Source organism: Engystomops pustulosus, chromosome 2, assembly GCF_040894005.1.
Source record: "Engystomops pustulosus chromosome 2, aEngPut4.maternal, whole genome shotgun sequence".
NCBI lineage: Eukaryota > Metazoa > Chordata > Amphibia > Anura > Leptodactylidae > Engystomops > Engystomops pustulosus.
This window is the reverse complement of record NC_092412.1, coordinates 92053333-92079043: the sequence shown is the minus strand read 5'-3', so window position 1 is coordinate 92079043 and position 25711 is coordinate 92053333.

The window sequence follows — 25711 nt, the reverse complement described above, 5'->3', positions numbered from 1 at the left end:
TGAAGCCAGGCATGGTTGTGTGTGACAACGGCCGTAACCTGGTGGCGGCTCTGCAACTCGGCAGACTGACACATGTGCCATGCCTGGCCCATGTGTTAAATCTGATAGTTCAGCGTTTCCTCAAGACATACCCCAATCTGTCTGATTTGCTCACGAAGGTGCGCCGCATCTGTGCGCATTTCAGGAAGTCCAGCACAGATGCTGCCACTCTCAGGGCAGCGCAGCGCCGCCTACAACTGCCCGCTCACCGACTGTTGTGCGACGTGCCCACGAGGTGGAATTCAACACTGACCATGTTATCCAGAGTTTACCAGCAGCGCCGAGCGATTGTAGACTGCCAGATGTCAACTTCCACCAGAACTGGTAGTCAGGTCAGTCAGCTTCCTCAAGTCTACAATGAGGAGTGGACGTGGATGTCTGATATCTGTCAGGTGCTGAGTAACTTTGAGGAGTCAACACAGATGGTCAGTGGCGATGCCGCCATCATCAGCCTCACCATCCCGCTGCTTGGCCTGTTGAAAAACTCTCTGGTCAGCATGAAGTCGGAAGCTTTGCGCTCGTCACAAGAGACGGGGGAAGAAGATTCCCTTGTTGATAGCCAAAGCACCCTTAGGTCTGTTTCTCAGCGCATATCGGAGGAGGTGGAGGAGGATGAGGAGGAAGAGGAGGAGAATGTTGGCGAGACACAAGAGGGGACCATTGTTGAGTCCTTCACTGTTCAGCGTGTATGGGCAGAAGAAGAGGAGTTGGAGGAGTTGGAGGAGGAGGAAATGGACAGTCAGGCCAGTGAGGGGAGTGAATTCTTACGCGTTGGTACTCTGGCGCATATGGCAGATTTCATGCTAGGCTGCCTATCCCGTGACCCTCGCGTTCAAAGAATTTATTCCAGCACCGATTACTGGGTGTTCACTCTCCTGGACCCATGGTACAAGCAAAATCTTTCCACTCTCATCCCTGGAGAGGAAAGGAGTGTGAGAATGCATGAATACCAGCAGGCCCTGGTGCACAAGCTGAAACAGTATTTCCCTTCTGACAGCGCTAGCGGCAGAGTGCGTAGTTCTGCGGGACAAGTAGCGAGGGAGAGTAGGCGAGCAGGCAGCTTGTCCAGCACTGGCAAGGGTATGCTTTACAAGGCTTTTGCCAGCTTTATGTCACCCCAGCAAGACACTGTCACCTGTCCCCAGTCTCGGCAGAGTAGGGCTGATCTTTACAGAAAGATGGTGAGGGAGTACGTAGCTGACCATACCATCGTCCTAAATGATCACACAGCTCCCTACAACTACTGGGTTTCAAAGCTGGACATGTGGCACGAACTGGCGCTGTACGCCTTGGAGGTTCTTGCCTGCCCTGCCGCTAGCGTCTTGTCCGAGCGGGTTTTCAGTGCAGCTGGTGGCATCATCACCGATAAGCGTACACGCCTGTCGACTGACAGCGCTGACAGGCTGAAGCTTATCAAGATGAATAAAGCCTGGATTTCTCCTAATTTCCAATCTCCACCAGGTGAAGGAAGCTCAACCTGAATAATTTATCCACTCCTCCTCCTCCTCATTTTCCTCCTTCTCCTCCTCTTTGTACAGTAAAGCAGAGGAAACTGGCTATTTTTTTACAGGGCCCACTGGCTCTAGCTATAGTACTTTATGCATTTAATTTTTATGGAGGGCCACCGACCCGGTCCTCTGTTTTAAACAATTTTTGGGAGTGCCACATACAGGCACTCAATCTATTCAATTTTTCTGGAGGGCCACCTACCTGCTCCTCTGGTTTGAAAACTTTTTTGGACTGCCACATACAGGCACTCAATCTATTCCATTTTTATGGAGGGCCACCTACCTGCTCCTCTGGTTTGAAAACTTTTTTGGACTGCCACATACAGGCACTCAATCTATTCCATTTTTATGGAGGGCCACCTACCTGCTCCTCTGGTTTGAAAACTTTTTTGGACTGCCACATACAGGCACTCAATCTATTCCATTTTTATGGAGGGCCACCTACCTGTTCCTCTGGTTTGAAAACTTTTTTGGACTGCCACATACAGGCACTCAATCTATTCCATTTTTATGGAGGGCCACCTACCTGCTCCTCTGGTTTGAAAACTTTTTTGGACTGCCACATACAGGCACTCAACCTATTCCATTTTTATGGAGGGCCACCTACCTGCTCCTCTGGTTTGAAAACTTTTTTGGACTGCCACATACAGGCACTCAATCTATTCCATTTTTATGGAGGGCCACCTACCTGCTCCTCTGGTTTGAAAACTTTTTTGGACTGCCACATACAGGCACTCAATCTATTCCATTTTTATGGAGGGCCACCTACCTGCTCCTCTGGTTTGAAAACTTTTTTGGACTTCCACATACAGGCACTCAATCTATTCCATTTTTATGGAGGGCCACCTAACTGCTCCTCTGGTTTGAAAACTTTTTTGGACTGCCACATACAGGCACTCAACCTATTCCATTTTTATGGAGGGCCACCTACCTGCTCCTCTGGTTTGAAAACTTTTTTGGACTGCCACATACAGGCACTCAATCTATTCCATTTTTATGGAGGGCCACCTACCTGCTCCTCTGGTTTGAAAACTTTTTTGGACTGCCACATACAGGCACTCAATCTATTCCATTTTTATGGAGGGCCACCTACCTGCTCCTCTGGTTTGAAAACTTTTTTGGACTTTCACATACAGGCACTCAATCTATTCCATTTTTATGGAGGGCCACCTACCTGCTCCTCTGGTTTGAAAACTTTTTTGGACTGCCACATACAGGCACTATCCAAATTGAATTGTCTCCATAGCAGCCTCCACACGTTGTCTCCATTGCTACCTCCAAAAGTCGTCCATATAGCTGCCTCCATACATCGTCCCTTTATCAAACGAGGTGTGTCAGGCAGAAATTTGGGTTGTTTTCATGGATTCCACATCAAAGTTGTTAACTTTGTCGCCACCCTGCTGTGTTATCCACAAAATACACTGGCAAACTTTTACCATTTACGGATATTATTTCAGCGCTTCTTGCGCATCTGTTTACATTCCCCTCACCCGCCATATCCTAAACTTATAAGAACGCTACTACACTTGATCTTATACAAAAGGTTCTTAGAAGTGCTGTTTGGGGAGTAGCCTAGAGACAGGGGCTTGGATTGGCGAAAGCTCGCCTGGCTGCGGAGCGCCAGCTCCATGCCAAGAACCAACTAACATAGTTTTAACTGCAGCACCTTTAATCTACTACTAGTTCACTGCCTCCATACATGGCCGCCTTATCAAACGTGCTGTGTCAGGCAGAATTTTGGGTTGTTTTCATGGCTTCCACAACAAACTTGTTAACTTTGTCGCCACCCTGCTGTGTAATCCTCAAAATATACTGGCAAACTTTTACCATTTACGGATATTATTTCAGCGCTTCTTGCGCATCTGTTTACATTCCCCTCACCCGCCATATTCCAAACTTATAAGAACGCTACTACACTTAACTTGGTGCAGGCTGGGACCGAGTCTGACCCTGGGGCTGGTCATATACTGGCGACGCAGAGGATTGCGGGGCCTACCTCGGTCCAGGTGTTTCAGGCCTACTATGCCTCCTCCTCCTCCCAGCCCTCCTCCACCTCCTCCTCCTCCTCCGAATTACCATCCGTGGGCATGGCGCCATCAGTCGGTAGCTCTAGGCACAGCAGCAGTGCCGTCGCTAAGCGACAGCAGGCGGTGCTCAAACTGCTGAGCCTAGGTGATAAAAGGCACACCGCCCAAGAGCTATTACAGGGCATTCCGCATCAAACTTGTTAACTTTGTCGCCACCGTGCTGTGTAATCCACAAAATATACTGGCAAACTTTTATCATGTACCGATATTATTTGAGCGCTTCTTGCTCACCTCCTTTGGTTCCTCTCAGCCACCCATTGGTTTGAAGCCTGAGTCCATTTAGGGTATGTCGCCATGCCACTCTCTAGCCTGCCGCTGCTGCCGCTGCCTCTGCATGCCGTCCCCTATAGTGTCAGGGTCAATTATTGGATGTTTTAGATGCTATCTAGCTTCATTCTGTCACTCTGTCATGGCCATGCTGTTGCCCATAATTTTGGCATAATGGTGCGATTAAGCAGCCTCAGAGGCATCCATGCATGCTGCCCCTGCTGTTTCCTGTCCATTTCCGTGGTGTTTCCATCCTTTTCTGAGGTTCCCAGGTGTTTGGCCAAGCTTCCCTGTGCAGAGCCTTGGTCCCCTTGAAAAATGCTCGAGTCTCCCATTGACTTCAATGGGGCTCGTTACTCGAAACGAGCACTCGAGCATCGGGAAAAGTTCGTCTCGAATAACGAGTACCCGAGCATTTTAGTGCTCACTCATCTCTAGTTAAAAGGTTTTAATATATACTTCATGTGCTGGAAAACACTCTCTTTTGTTCTTTTATTTTTGCAACTTTTTTTTAGCACATTTGATATATTTATACCTCAATTTGCAACTTTTCCACTCACCAAGGAAAATAAGCTGCGCAAGAATTTTTAAGTGTTGCTTCTGATATATCTTTAAAATCCAGATGTACGAAAATGTTGCATTTTTGCAGCAAATCTTTGTTAAAAAGTCTATTATTGACTCTAAAAAAAAATATCGACTCTAAAAAGTTACAAAAAACTCCAGTCCTGCATTGGTAAAACTCTGAAGGGGTTGCAGTAGAGTTTGAGACTTCTGTGTGATTTTTGTGCAACTTTTTTAGTTAAATGTTACAAAAACCCCACAGACTGCCTATTATATCAACCTCTAAGATAAATCAAATAAGTCCAAAACCCAGAGAAAACAAAGAAAAAACACGCTCAAATGTCCCCACTTCAGATAAATGATCCCATAGAATCACATGATTTTACTTTATAATTAGAAGAATAGATCTGAAGACAACCATTCTCAATGATTGTAATTTTACAATAACACACAGCTACCAGGGAACATCGGAATTATTATCTAAATATAAATCACATGTGGTCTTTATTATCCTGTTCAGCCCACTTCCTAATATTCTGTGCATATTATTCAGTAAAAAGTTGGTGAGATTAAATAAATGTTAAAGTAAGACACTGCATTGGTAGACTACATGATCACTTATGGGTTGGTTTTGTAACACCAAGAATGATTTGTGTAAGGAATAGTTATGCAATTTTCCAACATACTTTCTGTATCAATTGCTCGCCGTTTTCTGCAGCTCTGCTTGCTGTTCTGCTATAGGATGATTCTTTGTTCATAGATAGAAATATATCCATGGCAATGTGATGGACAGGCAGGTACACGAGTCGTAGTATAACACAGCTCCTATTACTCTCTGTGGTTTAACGGCTTGTGCACCCGTGTGACATCACATGACCATGGATATATTTAAGGAGACAGCAAGCAGAGATGTAGAAAACCACAAGGAATTGATACAGAAAGTATAGTGGAAAATTGTATAACTTTTCATTACACAAATCATATCAAAAATTTGCTGAAAGTGGACAACCCCTTTAAAGTTTGCTATTATTGTATATCTTTGTTTTTTTCACATAAAGCACTTTTCAGATAGGAAAACATTTTATGCATCATGTGTTTTCTGCCTCAGAACTGAAAAAAAATAGCCTTACTTTTTTAATCCTCAGTTCTCAAGGCGACTGCATTCCACTTTGCCTGAATAACTGACATTAAAGCTTTTAGAGCACTTTTAGTTTCTTCTAACAAGAGTTAAAAGGAGGTACTGACCAGGAAAAAACAAGGCAAGCGAATATCTATTATTTTTTCATGAAAAAGTTAACCTAGCTGACAGAATGAGTTCAGCAATGGTTATTCTCCATGTTGTTCATACGTGTGTATTCAAGTTACAGATTACCTGCGCAAATGAATTGTTTGAAAAGGTGGAACAAAAATGTACTTCTTCCATATAGTATTAGGCTAAAGAAGCAGAGTTGATGCCTTGTTACATGTAAAGTGATTATTGATAAATGTGGGATACCCACGATGGTAAAAAAAATAGGTTTCACATTTCCTTGAATGGTAAATTTGATACAGCAGCAGATCAAACATTGCCCCTGCTATTCCATTCATTGTCTATGGGATTGCAAAGGCTAGGTTATAACTGTACTCCACCTAGCTTCAGGAGTCCAATAGACAGTGAATGTGGTGCATATGTCATAAATATCTGATAGGCAAAGGTCGCACCCCTGGGATCTTTAGAGCAGAGGTCTTCTGATCTTGATCTCCAAGCCTACCTGAATGGAGAGGTGGTTGGAACTGATGCCCTCTAATCTAGCGTATTCCATTAAGCCACTGTCAAGATTGGGACTCGCACATGTCGGTGTTATAGGATTTTGCCACGAAAGAAAATTCTCAAATCTCAATCCACTAGTGATGTTGACACAATAAAGATCATTTTAACCCTTTACTTTACAATTTTACTTAGTTTTATTGCTGTTTAAGGTTCCTTCACTCCCTAGGCTGGTCAGTGCATAATTCCAGGGTAAGATCCTAAGCAGCTCTGTGGGGTTACAGTGTGGTTACATTATCAGGGTACAGGTGTACATACACTCTTATTCTGCTTCTGACATTGTACTAACACAGTGACAAATAGAGAGAGAGAGAGAGAGAGATAAAGAAGAGACAGATCACTGCTGGCAGGAAGTGAATCAGTGAGTGTCTGTGTTTGTACTGCAGGGGGCGTGGCTACAGGCTAGGAGCAGGGAGAGACAGAAACTCAGCAGCACAGTCACACAGGAAGCCAAGATTGCGGCCATCCAACCCTAAGTCAGAAGTTCCTGAGTCGTGTCTAGGGGCAACTGAAATTGTGTACAGCAGGACTGATAGAGGCAGGTTGGACTTATATCTGTGAAATGCTGTATTTTTGTTAATAACAGTGAATTAGAGATTGTGTTATTTTCTTACCCTGGGTACATATAAGAAACGTGTCTTCGTGGGAATACCCCTTTAATGACATTTACTATTTGTCTTAAATACCCAAAATGGGTATACCTTAAGAGCAGATAAACCTGCTGCAAAATTATACCGCACAGATTAGATGTGATTCTTATAAAATGAACTTCAGTGGTGAAATTCCCCCTATGTGAAATTGTGATGCAAGACCCTATGCAAATTGAGCATAATACATCATTGCAATGTTTTCCTATAATTAGGTATTGTGATATGGGAAAATGAATAGGTTTGCATCCGTGTAGACAAAATATGACCAACCACAAATAAAAGGTAAAGATTAGAGATGAGCGAGCACTAAAATGCTCGGGTACTCGTTATTCGAGACGAACTTTTCCCGATGCTCGAGTGCTCGTCTCGAATAACGAGCCCCATTGAAGTCAATGGGAGACTCGAGCATTTTTCAAGGGGACCAAGGCTCTGCACAGGGAAGCTTGGCCAAACACCTGGGAACCTCAGAAAAGGATGGAAACACCACGGAAATGGACAGGAAACAGCAGGGGCAGCATGCATGGATGCCTCTGAGGCTGCTTAATCGCACCATTATGCCAAAATTATGGGCAACAGCATGGCCATGACAAAGTGACAGAATGAAGCTAGATAGCATCTAAAACATCCAATAATTGACCCTGACACTATAGGGGACGGCATGCAGAGGCAGCGGCAGCAGCGGCAGGCTAGAGAGTGGCATGGCGACATACCCTAAATGGACTCAGGCTTCAAACCAATGGGTGGCAGAGAGGAACCAAAGGAGGTGAGCAAGAAGCGCTCAAATAATATCGGTACATGATAAATGTTTGCCAGTATATTTTGTGGATTACACAGCAAAAAGTTAACAAATTTGATGTGGAAGCCATGAAAACAACCCAAAATTCTGCCTGACACAGCTCGTTTGATAAGGGGACCATGTATGGAGGCAGTGAACTAGTAGTAGATTAAAGGTGCTGCAGTTAAAACTATGTTAGTTGGATCTTGGCATGGAGCTGGCGCTCCGCTGCCAGGCGAGCTTTCGCCAATCCAAGCCCCTGTCTCTAGGCTACTCCCCAAACAGCACTTCTAAGAACCTTTTGTATAAGATCAAGTGTAGTAGCGTTCTTATAAGTTTGGGATATGGCGGGTGAGGGGAATGTAAACAGATGCGCAAGAAGCGCATTATGCGCATGGAGCTGGCGCTCCGCTGCCAGGTGAGCTTTCGCCAATCCAAGCCCCTGTCTCTAGGCTACTCCCCAAACAGCACTTCTAAGAACCTTTTGTATAAGATCAAGTGTAGTAGCGTTCTTATAAGTTTGGGATATGGCGGGTGAGGGGAATGTAAACAGATGCGCAAGAAGCGCATGATGCGCATGGAGCTGGCGCTCCGCTGCCAGGTGAGCTTTCGCCAATCCAAGCCCCTGTCTCTAAGCTACTCCCCAAACAGCACTTCTAAGAACCTTTTGTATAAGATCAAGTGTAGTAGCGTTCTTATAAGTTTGGGATATGGCGGGTGAGGGGAATGTAAACAGATGCGCAAGAAGCGCTGAAATAATATTGGTAAATGATAAAAGTTTGCCAGTATATTTTGTGGATTACACAGCAGGGTGGCGACAAAGTTAACAAGTTTGATGTGGAATGCCCTGTAATAGCTCTTGGGCGGTGTGCCTTTTATCGCCTAGGCTCAGCAGTTTGAGCACCGCCTGCTGTCGCTTAGCGACGGCACTGCTGCTGTGCCTAGAGCTACCGACTGATGGCGCCATGGCCACGGTTGGTAATTCGGAGGAGGAGGAGGTATACTAGGCCTTTGAGACCTGGACCGAGGTAGGCCCCGCAATTCTCTGCGTCGGCAGTATATGACTAGCCCCCGGGTCAGACTCGGTCCCAACCTGCACCAAGTTAAGTGTAGTAGTGTTCTTATAAGTTTGGGATATGGCGGGTGAGGGGAATGTAAACAGATGCGCATGATGCGCATGGAGCTGGCGCTCCGCTGCCAGGCGAGCTTTCGCCAATCCAAGCCCCTGTCTCTAGGCTACTCCCCAAACAGCACTTCTAAGAACCTTTTGTATAAGATCAAGTGTAGTAGCGTTCTTATAAGTTTAGGATATGGCGGGTGAGGGGAATGTAAACAGATGCGCAAGAAGCGCTGAAATAATATTGGTAAATGATAAAAGTTTGCCAGTATATTTTGTGGATAACACAGCAGGGTGGCGACAAAGTTAACAACTTTGATGTGGAATCCATGAAAACAACCCAAATTTCTGCCTGACACACCTCGTTTGATAAGGGGACGATGTATGGAGGCAGCTATATGGACGACTTTTGGAGGTAGCAATGGAGACAACGTGTGGAGGCTGCTATGGAGACAATTTAATTTGGATAGTGCCTGTATGTGGCAGTCCAAAAAAGTTTTCAAACCAGAGGAGCAGGTAGGTGGCCCTCCAGAAAAATGAAATAGATTGAGTGCCTGTATGTGGCAGTCCAAAAAAGTTTTCAAACCAGAGGAGCAGGTAGGTGGCCCTCCATAAAAATTGAATAGATTGAGTGCCTGTATGTGGCAGTCCAAAAAAGTTTTCAAACCAGAGGAGCAGGTAGGTGGCCCTCCAGAAAAATTGAATAGATTGAGTGCCTGTATGTGGCAGTCCAAAAAAGTTTTCAAACCAGAGGAGCAGGTAGGTGGCCCTCCAGAAAAATTGAATAGATTGAGTGCCTGTATGTGGCAGTCCAAAAAACTTTTCAAACCAGAGGAGCAGGTAGGTGGCCCTCCAGTAAAATGGAATAGATTGAGTGCCCATATGTGGCAGTCCAAAAAAGTTTTCAAACCAGAGGAGAAGGTAGGTGGCCCTCCAGAAAAATTGAATAGATTGAGTGCCTGTATGTGGCACTCCCAAAAATTGTTTAAAACAGAGGACCGGGTCGGTGGCCCTCCAGAAAAATTAAATGCATAAAGTACTATAGCTAGAGCCAGTGGGCCCTGTCAAAAAATAGCCAGTTTCCTCTGCTTTACTCTACAAAGAGGAGGAGAAGGAGGAAAATGAGGAGGAGGAGGAGTGGATAAATTATTCAGGTTGAGCTTCCTTCACCTGGTGGAGATTGGAAATTATGAGAAATCCAGGCTTTATTCATCTTAATAAGCGTCAGCCTGTCAGCGCTGTCAGTCGACAGGCGTGTACGCTTATCGGTGATGATGCCACCAGCTGCACTGAAAACCCGCTCGGACAAGACGCTAGCGGCAGGGCAGGCAAGAACCTCCAAGGCGTACAGCGCCAGTTCGTGCCACATGTCCAGCTTTGAAACCCAGTAGTTGTAGGGAGCTGTGTGATCATTTAGGACGATGGTATGGTCAGCTACGTACTCCCTCACCATCTTTCTGTAAAGATCAGCCCTACTCTGCCGAGACTGGGGACAGGTGACAGTGTCTTGCTGGGGTGACATAAAGCTGGAAAAAGCCTTGTAAAGCGTACCCTTGCCAGTGCTGGACAAGCTGCCTGCTCGCCTACTCTCCCTCGCTACTTGTCCCGCAGAACTACGCACTCTGCCGCTAGCGCTGTCAGAAGGGAAATACTGTTTCAGCTTGTGCACCAGGGCCTGCTGGTATTCATGCATTCTCACACTCCTTTCCTCTCCAGGGATGAGAGTGGAAAGATTTTGCTTGTACCGTGGGTCCAGGAGAGTGAACACCCAGTAATCGGTGCTGGAATAAATTCTTTGAACGCGAGGGTCACGGAATAGGCAGCCTAGCATGAAATCTGCCATATGCGCCAGAGTACCAACGCGTAAGAATTCACTCCCCTCACTGGCCTGACTGTCCATTTCCTCCTCCTCCAACTCCTCCAACTCCTCTTCTTCTGCCCATACACGCTCAACAGTGAAGGACTCAACAATGGTCCCCTCTTGTGTCTCGCCAACATTCTCCTCCTCATCCTCCTCATCCTCCTCCACCTCCACCTCCTCCGATATGCGCTGAGAAACAGACCTAAGGGTGCTTTGGCTATCAACAAGGGAATCTTCTTCCCCCGTCTCTTGTGACGAGCGCAAAGCTTCCGACTTCATGCTGATCAGAGAGTTTTTCAACAGGCCAAGCAGCGGGATGGTGAGGCTGATGATGGCGGCATCGCCACTGACCATCTGTGTTGACTCCTCAAAGTTACTCAGCACCTGACAGATATCAGACATCCACGTCCACTCCTCATTGTAGACTTGAGGAAGCTGACTGACCTGACTACCAGTTCTGGTGGAAGTTGACATCTGGCAGTCTACAATCGCTCGGCGCTGCTGGTAAACTCTGGATAACATGGTCAGTGTTGAATTCCACCTCGTGGGCACGTCGCACAACAGTCGGTGAGCGGGCAGTTGGAGGCGGCGCTGCGCTGCCCTGAGAGTGGCAGCATCTGTGCTGGACTTCCTGAAATGCGCACAGATGCGGCGCACCTTCGTGAGCAAATCAGACAGATTGGGGTATGTCTTGAGGAAACGCTGAACTATCAGATTTAACACATGGGCCAGGCATGGCACATGTGTCAGTCTGCCGAGTTGCAGAGCCGCCACCAGGTTACGGCCATTGTCACACACAACCATGCCTGGCTTCAGGTTCAGCGGTGCCAGCCACAGATCAGTCTGCGCCGTGATGCCCTGTAATAGTTCTTGGGCGGTGTGCCTTTTATCGCCTAGGCTCAGCAGTTTGAGCACCGCCTGCTGTCGCTTAGCGACGGCACTGCTGCTGTGCCTAGAGCTACCGACTGATGGCGCCATGCCCACGGATGGTAGTTCGGAGGAGGAGGTGGAGGAGGGGTGGGAGGAGGAGGAGGCATAGTAGGCCTGAAACACCTGGACCGAGGTAGGCCCCGCAATCCTTGGCGTCGGCAGTATATGACCAGCCGCAGGGTCAGACTCGGTCCCAGCCTCCACCAAGTTAACCCAATGTGCCGTCAGCGATATATAGTGGCCCTGCCCGGCAGCACTCGTCCACGTGTCCGTGGTCAGGTGGACCTTGTCAGAAACGGCGTTGGTCAGGGCACGGATGATGTTGTCTGACACGTGCTGGTGCAGGGCTGGGACGGCACATCGGGAAAAGTAGTGGTGGCTGGGGACCGAATACCGAGGGGCGGCCGCCGCCATGAGGTTGCGAAAGGCCTCGGTCTCTACTAGCCTATAGGGCAGCATCTCCAGGCTGAGCAATCTGGAGATGTGGACATTAAGGGCTTGGGCGTGCGGGTGGGTTGCACTATATTTGCGTTTCCGCTCCAGCGTCTGGGGTATGGAGAGCTGAACGCTGGTGGATGCTGTGGAGGATCGTGGAGGCGACGATGGGGTTTTTGTGCCAGGGTCCTGGGCAGGGGGCTGACTATCAGCTGAAACAGGGGAAGGAGCAGTGGTGTGCACGGCCGGAGGTGAACGGGCTTGGTGCCACTGAGTGGGGTGTTTAGCATTCATATGCCTGCGCATACTGGTGGTAGTTAAGCTAGTAGTGGTGGAACCCCTGCTGATCCTGGTTTGGCAAAGGTTGCACACCACAGTCCGTCGGTCATCCGGTGTTTCCTTAAAGAACCTCCAGACTTCTGAAAATCTAGCCCTCGCCGCGGGAGCCCTCGCCACTTGAGCTTCACTACGTGACACATTTGGCGCTGATGCACCTGCTCTGGCCCTGCCTCTCCTTCTGGCCCCACCACTGCCTCTTCCAACCTGTTCTGGTCGAGGACTCTCCTCCGTCTCAGAAGCACTGTGTTCACCCGGCCTATCAACCCAGCTTGGGTCTGTCACCTCATCATCCTCCGATCCCTCAGTCTGCTCCCCCCTCGGACTTCCTGCCCTGACAACAACTTCCCCACTGTCTGACAACCGTGTCTCCTCATCGTCGGACACCTCTTTACACACTTCTTCCACTACGTCAAGAAGGTCATCATCACCCACAGACTGCGACTGGTGGAAAACCTGGGCATCGGAAAATTGCTCAGCAGCAACCGGACAAGTGGTTTGTGACTATGGGAAGGGTCCAGAAAACAGTTCCTCAGAGTATGCCGGTTCAAATGGCAAATTTTCCTGGGAGGGGGCAGACTGGGGGGGAGGAGGCTGAGGTGCAGGAGCTGGAGGAGTGCCGATTTCGGTGACATGGGTGGACTGCGTGGAAGACTGACTGGTGGACAAATTGCTCGAAGCATTGTCGGCAATCCACGACATCACCTGTTCGCACTGTTCTGGCCTCAACAGTGCTCTACCACGAGTCCCAGTAACTTCAGACATGAACCTAGAGAGTGTAGCTCTGCGGCGTTGCCCTGCTCCCTCATAAGCAGGTGGTGTCTCACCCCGCCCAGGACCACGGCCTCTGACCCCTGCAGTAGTTGGACGCCCACGTCCCCGCCCTCGTCCTCTACCCCTAACCCTCGGGTTAAACATTTTGAAAATGAGAGTTATAACTTGAATTTTTTTTTTAACTTTTTTTTTTTTTTTTTTTGTGTTTTTTAGTTTTTAAAACCAAACGATGCTATCCTATTGCTATGGCTATTTTCTAGCCAAGTATGAAAACACACTGCTATGCCAGATGAGATGACGCTGAGTTATGAAAAAAATAAACGTAAAATAAAAAAGGAAATGGCAGACTGTGCCTAATTGAAATACAACCCGGGCCCTAATAAATTTTCCCACTTCGGTCTTTGCGATGGATATGTGCGTCACTAAGCGCAAAACACAGCGGTCGCAAGTCTCACTCCAAATTGCTCACAATTTGCTAGTAGATGCACTGCAGCAAGTACAGCCACCAGCAGATCAACCAGAAATCAAATATATATAACGCTACTGTAGGCGTAAGTAAGCCGTTTGGATTCTCCTATGGCTATTTTCTAGCCAAGTATGAAAGCACACTACTATGCCAGATGAGATGACGCTGAGTTATGAAAAAAATAAACGTAAAATAAAAAAGGAAATGGCAGACTGTGCCTAATTGAAATACAACCCCGGGCCCTAATAAATTTTCCCACTTCGGTCTTTGCGATGGATATGTGCGTCACTAAGCGCAAAACACAGCGGTCGCAAGTCTCACTCCAAATTGCTCACAGTTTGCTAGTAGATGCACTGCAGCAAGTACAGCCACCAGCAGATCAACCAGAAATCAAATATATATAACGCTACTGTAGGCGTAAGTAAGCCGTTTGGATTCTCCTATGGCTATTTTCTAGCCAAGTATGAAAGCACACTACTATGCCAGATGAGATGACGCTGAGTTATGAAAAAAATAAACGTAAAATAAAAAAGGAAATGGCAGACTGTGCCTAATTGAAATACAACCCCGGGCCCTAATAAATTTTCCCACTTCGGTCTTTGCGATGGATATGTGCGTCACTAAGCGCAAAACACAGCGGTCGCAAGTCTCACTCCAAATTGCTCACAATTTGCTAGTAGATGCACTGCAGCAAGTACAGCCACCAGCAGATCAACCAGAAATAAAATATATATAACGCTACTGTAGGCGTAAGTAAGCCGTTTGGATTCTCCTATGGCTATTTTCTAGCCAAGTATGAAAGCACACTACTATGCAAGATGAGATGACACTGAGTTATTAAAAAAATAAACGTAAAATAAAAAGAAACTGGCAGACTGTGCCTAATTGAAATCAAACCCCTAATAAATTTTCCCACTTTGGTGTTTGAGGTGGATATGTGTGTCACTAAGAGCTAAACACAACGGTAGCAAGTCCCCCTGCAAATTCCTCACAATATGGTACTAGCTGCACTACTAGTGCCAGCAAGCCCAGCCACAAGCAAATAAAAAAAAAAAGTATAACGTTATTGTAGCCCTAAGAAGGGCTGTTGGGTTCTTGTTGAATCACTCCTGCCTAACACTATTCTAATAGAACACCCTATCGCTTTCCCTAACCAGCAGCAGCTCTCTCCCTAGCGGCATCCAGACACAGAATGATCCGAGCAGCGCGGGCAGCGGCTAGTCTATCCCAGGGTCACCTGATCTGGCCAGCCAACCACTGCTATCGACGTGTAAGGGTACCACGTCATGCTGGGTGGAGTGCAGAGTCTCCTGGCTTGTGATTGGCTCTGTTTCTGGCCGCCAAAAAGCAAAACGGCAGGAGCTGCCATTTTCTCGAGCGGGCGAAGTATTCGTCCGAGCAACGAGCAGTTACGAGTACGCTAATGCTCGATCGAGCATCAAGCTCAGACGAGTATGTTCGCTCATCTCTAGTAAAGATACATTTCAAAGAAAAGAGTTACTTGATTTGATTGTATAGACTGCTTAGCACAGTTGAATGAGCACAGCCGTAATAATGTTCATTTTTCACAGAATGGCATGTCCTTGCTTCTAAACAAAACTAATGGGCAGTGGAAGTTTGCAAAGCAAAATCAGATCAGAAATGATTAAAGCTATTATATAAAGCAAAGATAAAATAAAAAGTTCATAAATACTGACTGCGAAATTTATTCCAAGTGCTTCACTTGCTTCATTGTATTAATCAACTCAGAGATGTGATTTCATTTGCTTTCTGTACTATTCATAGCATAATGGCTTTCTTGCACACTATTGTTTTTACATGTTTAGCTATTTGTAGCCATTATGAAACTGTCATTTTTCTGAGCTTTAAGTAAATGACTGTACATATTCTTCCAAAAATGATATTCACAAGCTCAATATTAAATTATGAAAAGAAATCTGTTGAAACTCTGGCTACAACAATGCAGGGAATTACAATCCAGAATTGCCTAGACATTTTTGACAGCATATGTCAGCACTAAACTATGCACTTGCAATTTTTTATGTATTTTTATGTTCCCTTCAACCACAAATACTGAAAGGCTAATAATGTTTTTGCCATAATAGCACGCAATAATGTTTCTACTGTGTTTCTACTACTATGAGAAAATATTTCTAAGTAAGTTTATAATAGAAGTAGATAGTATAAAATGGGATAGCATAGATAATAATAATAATTCTTTATATAGTGCACACATATTACCGTATATACTCGAGCATAAGCTGAGTTTTTCAGCACAATTTTTGTGCTGAAAATTCCCCACTCGGCTTATACTCAGGTATTAAAAAAAACTAACCCCAAAAAAAACTCGGTACTCACCATTCCGACGGCCCGAGCAGCGGCAGGTCCGCGGCAGCTCCGCCTGCAGTGCCTCTTCTTACTTCATGCCGGCGCCAGGTCCGCGACGGCTCCGTGCCCGCGACCCGACCGGCACACAACTATGATGTCAGCCGGCGTCAGGTCCGCGACGGCTCCGTGCCCGCGACCCGACCGGCACACAACTATGATGTCAGCAGAAGAGGCACTGCAGGCGGAGCTGCCGCTGCTCGGGCCGTCGGGATGGTGAGTACAGAGTTTTTTTTTTTTTTACAGGCTGCTACAGAGGGCTGGCAGGCTATTACTTACAGGGGGCTGGCAGGAATTTACAGGGGGCTGGCAGGCTATTATTTACAGGGGGCTGGCAGTTATCTGCAGGGGGCTGGCAGGCATCTGCAGGGGGCTGGCAGGCATCTGCAGGGGGCTGGCAGGCTGCTACAGGGGGCTGGCAGGCTGCTACAGGGGGCTGGCAGGCTATTACTTACAGGGGGCTGGCAGGCATTTACAGGGGGCTGGCAGGCTATTACTTACAGAGCGCTGGCAGGCATTTACAAGGGGCTGGCAGGCATCTGCAGGGGGCTGGCAGGCTGCTACAGGGGGCTGGCAGGCAGGCATTTACAGGGGGCTCGCAGGCAGGCATTTGCAGGGGGCTGGCAGGCTGCTACAGGGGGCTGGCAGGCTGCTACAGGGGGCTAGCAGGCATTTACAGGGGGCTGGCAGGCATTTACAGGGGGCTGGCAGGCATTTACATGGGGCTGGCAGGCTATATACTACAGGGGGCTGGCAGGCTATATACTACAGGGGGCTGGCAGGCTATATACTGGGGCTGTGACCAATGCATTTCCCACCCTCGGCTCATATTCGAGTCAATAGGTTTTTCCAGTTTTTTGTGTTAAAATTAGGGGTCTCGGCTTATACTCTGGTCGGCTTATACTCGAGTATATACGGTACGCCGCGCTGCACAGAGCTTGCCAAATGGGTCCCTGTCCCCAATGGGGCTCACAATCTAATCAACCTACAACTATGTTTTGGAGTGTGGGAGGAAATTGGAGGACCCGATCGGGACCCCAGAGAAGCCTGAATTCTGCAAATTTTATGGTGGGTTTTCTCTTTTTATCTTTTGGAAATGTGTAAATTTTAGGGCTAAATGAACGTATAACCGACAAAATTTGACCATTCTAAATTTCACCGCCATTTTGATTCAATTACTATGAAGATCTCAAGGGGTTAACAATCTTCGTAAATGCTGTTTCTGATAGCTTGAGGGTGCAGATTTGAAAATGGGTTGGTTATATAGGGTGGTTAAAATGCTAAATATGTAAAATTTAATTTCAAACAGTATTTATCCCCAAAATAGTCAATTTTGAAAATACGGAAAATCGCTATTCGATTTGTAGGCCACGTAATGTCAAAATAAATTATCCAGACATTTAAAAAATTATGAAAAAGTAAAGTAGACATTTGGGAAATGATATTTGGCAAGTTATTTAGGTGGTAAATCTATCTGCCTGAAAACGCGGTGATTTCGAATTACGAAAATGGCAAATTTTTCTAAAAATTCATGATTATTTTCTTTTTTTTGTAAATAAACGCAAAACTTATCAGCCAAAATTTACCACCAAAATGTACAACATGTGGGGAAAAAACTCAAAAAAAATCTTAAAATTGCTTTGATAAGTAACAGTGTTCAAAGGTTATAACCATATAAAGAGACGCAGGTCAGAATCCAAAAAATGGGACTGAGCCTTAAGCTACAAAATGGCTACGTCCTTAAGGGGTTAAGATAGAACGTTAATGGGTGATGGCTTTGGAACCCCAAGAATAAAGGGACTGTAGCATTCTCTTTAGATACATTTGACTGGGGTAAGCAGTGGAAATTGTACTTTCATACTATACTGCAAAGCCCCTTTATCATAAAAGCATAGAAATTACAATGCTATTAGGTAGAGATGAACATATTTATTGCTACAATTTGAGATTTTACATGAAAATATCAAACATTCTGTAAATTAATTGAGTGAATCTCTAAAATTGGCTGTGCCATGTAAGGCCAAAAAGTTGTATCACATAACCTTGAATACTGGCCAGGCTGGATTCCCCTTAATGGCTTGCAGGCATCTCACAGCCATGCCAGATGCAAGAATATAATACAGGGAAAAGGACAATTGTGTGATGATATCAGAGGTGGAAGGACAGCTGTGTTGTGTTTTCAGCTTACTTTCTGGCATGTATGAGACCAGAAAGACTACAGAGCATAGATTGTTTGGAAGAGAGAGAAGGAATGATCAGGATGAGGTTGCATGCTATTTTGATTGATAGTGGAGTAAAAACGTAGAGATTATCACTCTTGTGGTAAAATGATGAGTTTTTGTTTGTTTTTAAGAAGGTTTGGACTCCAAGGTTCATTACTTACCTGAAATCTAGCGGAAATTATCATTGACAGTATGAAAGAAGAAGAACCAAGACTTTTACCAAAATTGGTAAACATTTGGCATATTTCCTAATTATTATGAGGATTTTGTAGGTTAAACAAAAAACAGGATAAATCAAAACAGCTTTAATTTTTTTATGTTTATTCAGTAAAACACATGGAGACGCAGTTTTTCAAGTGTAACGTGAAGTTTTTCCTATCCCACACTAAAAAACATGTTAGCTTCCATGAGATTGTGAGCTCAGATGGAGGTTGCATGTTTGATGTCTCATTGTATCTGTGTCTGTTTTTTGGTGTTATTTTGTTGCAAATTTGTCTCATTTGTATTTTTGTTACTTTTAACAGTGTGCAATACTGAGATATAGTCCCTTCCAATAACAAAAATTAATTTATGAATTGCAACTTTTTAAAAAGTCACAAATTCATTTTAAAACAACTTTGTACGGATAGTATTTATAGTATATAACCAGCTGGTTGAATTATTCACAATATGTTGGTGGGGCACTGTCTGGCCTAGTGTAGAAAGGCACAATTCTGGCCTGACATACAAAGACGCAATTCCTGGCCTTAAAGCTGGGTATTGTTCCTATTTCAGGCATTGTAGGCCACAAAACTGGTGCACAAGTCCTGAAAAATGTGCATTTTTGTATCACATTTATTGAGGGTTTTTTGACTGTTTTGAGAAACTTTTGGGACTGGTATGAGAAAAGGGAATGGCCGGTGTTAGAAGTTGTTGCCTAAATTGACCTAAAATCTGGAGTATTTGCTATAAACTAAGCCTATTAATAAGAGAAGAAAAGTTAGGCTAGATAGTCTTGAAGGAAATCAACCACATAAAAAACATAAAAAACAAACTTATAATTGCGAAAAAAAAGTGGCATTAAGATGTAGTAAAAAAAAATAATGTATATCAAAATAGTTCATTTAATTTAGAAAAGAATATATACATTTGCACTAAAACTGCAGCAAAATGCAGCTAATTGTGCAAAGAACATATTTTCTATGTTAAATTAATAGTTCAAAAGGAAGATGAAAAGTTATATAATATTTATCAAAGGAATAATTTTTATTTATTATTTATTGAATGTAACTTTTTGGAGAAAGGATTTTTTTTGCCATCAAGATGCTTTCAATCACATTTCCCAAAACATATATCAAATCTGCTTTTTCTCAATGAAATGTCAAATATATGGTTTGAAATCCAGTGGTTCTACATTATTTTCCAGCTTCTAGCCAGAGGCTATTTCTTTGTGAATTACTGGTACAAATATTGTTACCCATATGATCTAATACATCTGAAACTTCAAAGCATCTTTCAAATTCACAAGCAGACAAAATTCACTTTAGTTTTTTGGCTTCTATGTCATATCTTTCTATCTATCCATCTATTTATCTCATATCTTTCTTTCTTTCTATCTATCCATCTATCTCATATCTTTCTATCTATCCATCTATTTATCTCATATCTTTCTTTCTTTCTATCTATCCATCTATCTCATATCTTTCTAGCTACCAATTTATAGAGCTTAAAAACTGTAGTGGCCCAAATGACTAAAGAGAAGAAGAGATAAAAACTTTATACACACATTTACACATTTTACAGATTTGGAAATAAAAAATGTATTCTGTATATTATATGTTTGGATTGCTGTTTGCTTTGTTTTCTAGGAAAGGCAGAGGAAGGTGCAAACAGGGATTAACAGGTTTGGAAAAAGGAGTACCAATTGGGAACACCTTGTCCAGGCAAATTTACGATACCTTGTGGCATTTTCCTGACTGGCACAGATTTTAGCACCAGTGCAATGGATTTAACAGAATTATTTTTTAAACCAGCTTACATAGAGCAGGTTTTAATAAATTATTTTATGACTCCTAGTAGGAAATTGTTTGTGTAAGGTCATTTGGGGCAATATATGAAGCTTTGCACAGAGTGGCTGGAAAAGTCAGTGTTGGACTGGCATAGATAAAAAAGCAGATATATTGCCCTTTATGTATTCTTCTGGAAAATTACACTACTGGTACATAAACAGTGCTGTACTGATGGTTTTGGGGAAATCTGATCCTCGGTGAATGTTGATGAAACATTTATGAAGCTATAGTGATTAAACATTAAAATACATGTTTATTCTGGTTAGGAATACGTAAAGTCGTAAGTAATTAACACAGAGCACAAAGTCAGCTAAATGCTTAATAATATCACTTTCAGTTTCTGTAGTGTGGAGGGGGAATATCCAGTTGACTGAACTTCAGCTTTAATCTCTCATTAGGTCACATTCATGACATGGCACCAATGCCCCCCTCATCACATCAATAGCTTACCCAAGTGATGCGGAAGGAGAAAAGAACATGAAAGGAGAAATCAAAAAGAGTATTTTACATTTAGATCTGCTTTATGTTCGATTTTGCTTGTATTTTATCTACAAACTTACATTCCATGTTAGGTTTTATTTGTAATTTGGAGTGTCGTGTATACGACACATTTCTAACACTATTTCCCCCATGTTTTTAACACCTTAATGACACAGACTAAAATGACCTTCAGGACACAGACCTTTTTTATGTTTGTTCCTTCTCAAATTTCATAGGACATGACTTTTTTTGTATCTGACATGGGCATATGAGGGCTTGTTTTTTTGCAGCAAAATTAGTATTTTCCATTGGGTTAATTTTTATGGTAAATATAGCATGATGATTCAAATTTATTTCCTGTAGCGGAACAGAAAAAAAACAGCTGTTTTGCCACTTGTTTTTAAATTAAAACTTTTATACAGTTCACTGTATAGTATAATAAACACAATAAAATTATTCTGTTTTACTACTTTAGCAAATAAAACACTTTTTAAAGGAAACCGAAATTGCCTATGTGTCAAGATATTCTAAGAGCTATAACTTTTTATTCAAAAGAAGGTCATTAGGGCTTGTTAAAGGTTAGGTTGCTTCTATTATATGGTACATCTGGCTTTTTGATCGCTTTCTATTACATTTTTTTTAGGAGGTAAGAAGCACTAAAATTGTAATATAATACCATCTTTCAGAAAGATGAAGATTTATCACCATGGTTTCTTATTCTACTTTTTGAGACTTTTTAGTCTCAATTGAGAATTTTTTTGTCTTAACTACCATGAAAAAAGTCTCAAAATGTAGTACAAGAAACCAGACAATGGGGCACATTTATCTTTCTTTTTGTCAATTGCTTTTCTTGTGTGCATGTCATTCGTTCTTTCTGCTAACAGTATGAACTTCTTGACACCCAGGTTAAGCAATACAAATGTGCATATAGACCCAAAAAGGCAGAGAAAAACAAAAAAGAACCAAAACAAGACAGAAACATACTTAAACCCCTTTTTCATGATAACCCCCCTCCACCCAGAGGTTGAAAAACACTCAGAAAGGGTCATTTATCTTTATTTTTCTTCCAGTTTTTTCTTTCCTTTTTGAGACATTTTTTGGTACATTGCAATTTTTGTGCCTTTTTGGAGACATTTTAAAATGTACGCTGGACATTTGTTTTTTGTCAGTAAGACACATTTATCTGCTATTCCAGATGTGCCAAATGTCGCAAATGACATTTATCATTTCAAATTGTCTAAAATGTGCAACATTTTTTGGTGCAAAAAAATCCAGACAAAATCATACTTAAGGAACACTTAGAAAATGGAAAAAACTGACTTGAGACATCTGTGCGAAATTTATGTCTCAAAAAGAGATCTAATTAAAAAAAAACATTTAACAAAAGGAAAAAGTGAGATTGATAAATTACCAAAGAAGCAGATGGAGAAAAGAAAGGCAAAAAGTAGCCAAAACAAACAGAGATAAGATAAATGACGCCCATAGAATATAGTCTATACTGATTAGTAAATCTATTTGTCAATTTATAGACTCGGTGCCAATCTGCATCCAAATTGAATCCAATTTTTTTCTGATTCAGGGCTCTTTCACATTGGCGTTGATGATCAGCTTCAGTTACACGTTCTATCAATTTTGTCTCCGTTTTGTCTCCGTTTTATCTCCATGATGCATCCATTTTGGCTTCGTTTCCGGAAAAAACCTGAAGGTTTAACATTGTTTTGAAAACCTGTTTTTTTAGCCTCATCAGTGCAAAAAAAAAGGATGTTTCATCATTTTTCTTTTTTTTTTTGTAGACCCATAGACTTGTATTGCGTTCCGGGATCTGCATTGAAAAGTTACATTTCATAATATTTTTCCACGGCCAACGCATCAGGGAAAATACAAGCCGATGTGAAAACACCCATAAAAATGTATGACTTTGAGAGGCATCCATAAAAATCACTAAACCACTCACATGAAAAAACAAAGCCAATGTGAAAGAGCCTCACTCCTGACTAATAGATTTTGCTCCAATGGTACTGGTACATAACTCCTTTTATAAACAAAAAAAAGTTGTATCTCATTAAGTCATGAAATATACCTGAAATTTGGCAATCTATGCATGCACCAGCTTATATAAGGGGCTTGTAAGTCTGCCACAATTTTCAAAAACAAAAATCAATTCAATAGATCTGTTGTCATGTTTTTTATGGTCATTTAATCATTAATTGTTGCCTAGTTTCCAATTTGTAACAAATTACTATACATTTTACAGTGACTAGATAATGAATATTAAAAGTCATTCAATAGTCATTCTACATTTTTCATCTGATATTCATTATAGTATTTTAATTGGTTAAATATCTAAATTCTAATCTTATATTATAGCAGTGATATATAACAACATATTTCGATAATTCCCTTGAGATACAGTAATTTAATCTATTGATAGAAGAGGGGATTGTCTAGAGCAAATCAGCAGTTAATTACTAACAAATCCTTCTGTGTATATGGCTTATACATGTTTGCTTAAAATGCACTATAGCAATGCTTAGAGGTGGTGATGTCCTAGAGATGTTTGTATGCCCTATTGGAGGTAGACATCCCTGCCGCATGGTTCTATAAGCTAAATTAGGAACAGAAAAAGTTCATCCAAAGTGCACATTAAAATTTTCAATAGGACTTCAAATGTCTCGGAGGCATGAGCAAGCCTGTCACTTTTTCTCAGCTTCTTCTGCAAATGATGGATTCACTCTATGACCAAAACATAACCCATGAGATATGCCTGACTTCGTTTGTTATTCTTCATTTTCAGTCATGCTGAAATACAGTCTGTGGTAAAACAAATCTGCTTTTATGGAGCATAGTACTGTGAAACAGAGATGATTATGGCCCAACACAATAAATTAAGCCAAAGTGTAAAGTAGATATGATGACTCCATTATTTTAATTAGGTTTTATCTGAGCACAGCATGAACTGATATAGCTCCGATTGCAATTATTCCTCCTATACTTAACCGACAGAACAATCCTTATCATGTGAATAAAGAATTAAATATTTAGCACCATTTTTCTTGCCATTTGTGAATTATTGAGGTTTTTATGTGTGATTTTGTGTACATTATGTGAATAGTAATATAATAAGATTTAGAACAATTGTAATATATATATATATATACACACACAGTATATATATATATATATATATATATATATATATATATATATATATATATATATAGTGCTTTGCAAAAGTATTTGGCCCCCTTGAACTTTTCTAACTTTTGGCACATTTCAGGCTTCAAACATAAAGATACAAAATTGTTATTTTTTGATAAGGAATCAACAACAAGTGGGACACAATTGTGAGGTAAAACAAAATTTATTGGATATTTTAAACTTTTGTAAAAAATACTCAACAAAAAATGGGGTGTAGAATACTATTTGGCCCCCTTAAATTAGTTCTTTGTAGCACCACCTTTTGCTGTGATTACAGCTGCAAGTTTTTTGGGGTATGTCTCTATCAGTTTTACACATCGAGAGACTGAAATTCTTTCCCATTCTTGCTTGGAAAACAGCTCGAGCTCAGGGAGGTTGGATGGAGAGTGTTTGTGAACAGCAGTTTTCACCCGTATATGTTTAATTGTGAACCATTTCATTGTAGATTTTGCTTTATGTTTGGGATCATTGTCTTATTGGAATATAAATCTCTGTCTCAGTCGCAGGTCTTTTGCAGACTCCAACAGGCTTTCTTCCAGAATAGTTCTGTATTTGGCTCCATCAATATTCCCATCAATTATAACCATCTTCCCTGTCCCTGCTGAAGAAAAGGAGGCTCAAACCATGGTGCTATCACCACCATATTTGACAGTGGGGATGGTGTGTTGAGATTGATGAGCTGTGTTGCTTTTACGCCAAACGTCGTTTGGCATTGTGGCCAAAAAGAAATGGCTTTATTTTTGCAACTCTTCCATAAAGGCCCCACTTGTGCAGTGTTCGACTCATTGTTGTCCTATGGACAGACTCTCTAACCTCAGCTGTAGTTCACTACAGTTCATCCAGAGTGATCATTGATCTCTTGGCTGCATCCCTGATCAGTCTTTTCCTTGTTTGAGATGAATGTTTAGAGGGACGGCAGGGTCTTAGTAGATTTGCAGTGGTCTGATACTCCTTCCATTTCAATATGATCGCTTGCACAGTGCTCCTTGGGACGTTTAAAGTTTGTGAAATCCTTTTTTTTATTCAAATCCGGCTTTAAACTTCTCCACAACAGGATCACGGATCTGCCAGGTGTGTTCCTTGGTCTTCATGATGCTCTCTGTGCTTTTACCAGAACCCTGAGACTATCACAGAGCAGGTGTATTTATACAGAGACCTGATTACACACAGGTGGAATATATTCATCATCCTCAGCATTTAGGACAACATTGCATCATTCAGAGATCCTAAGTAAACTTCTGAGTTTGCTGCGCTGAAAGTAAAAGGATTAAATAATATTGCACACCAATCTTTTCAGCTTATTATTCTTTACAAAAGTTTAAAATATGCAATAAATTTCGCTCCACTTCACAATTGTCTCCCACTTGTTGTTGATTCTTTCCCAAAAATTACAATTTTATATCTTATGTTTGAAGCCTGAAATGTGGCAAAAGGTAGAAAAGCTCAAGGGAGACAAATACTTTTTGCTAGGCACTGTATATAGTCCCTGGATTATGTACAATTTGTATGTAAGTCGGAACTATACAGAAATATCAAATATAAGTGGAAACATTGGTCTTTCAATGTATTTTTGCAGTTTGCGTATTCAGAATTTTATTTATCTTATTTGACAGATTAGTTAAAAAAAACTTTATTATGCATTGAATGTCTTATGTAACATCTTTTTTGCCTCCTTGTGACGATTTGAAATGTTTATTGAACATTTGACTAGATCTATTGCTTTTGCAGCTTGAACCCTTAGGCCCCTTCTACACTCGCGAGTGTT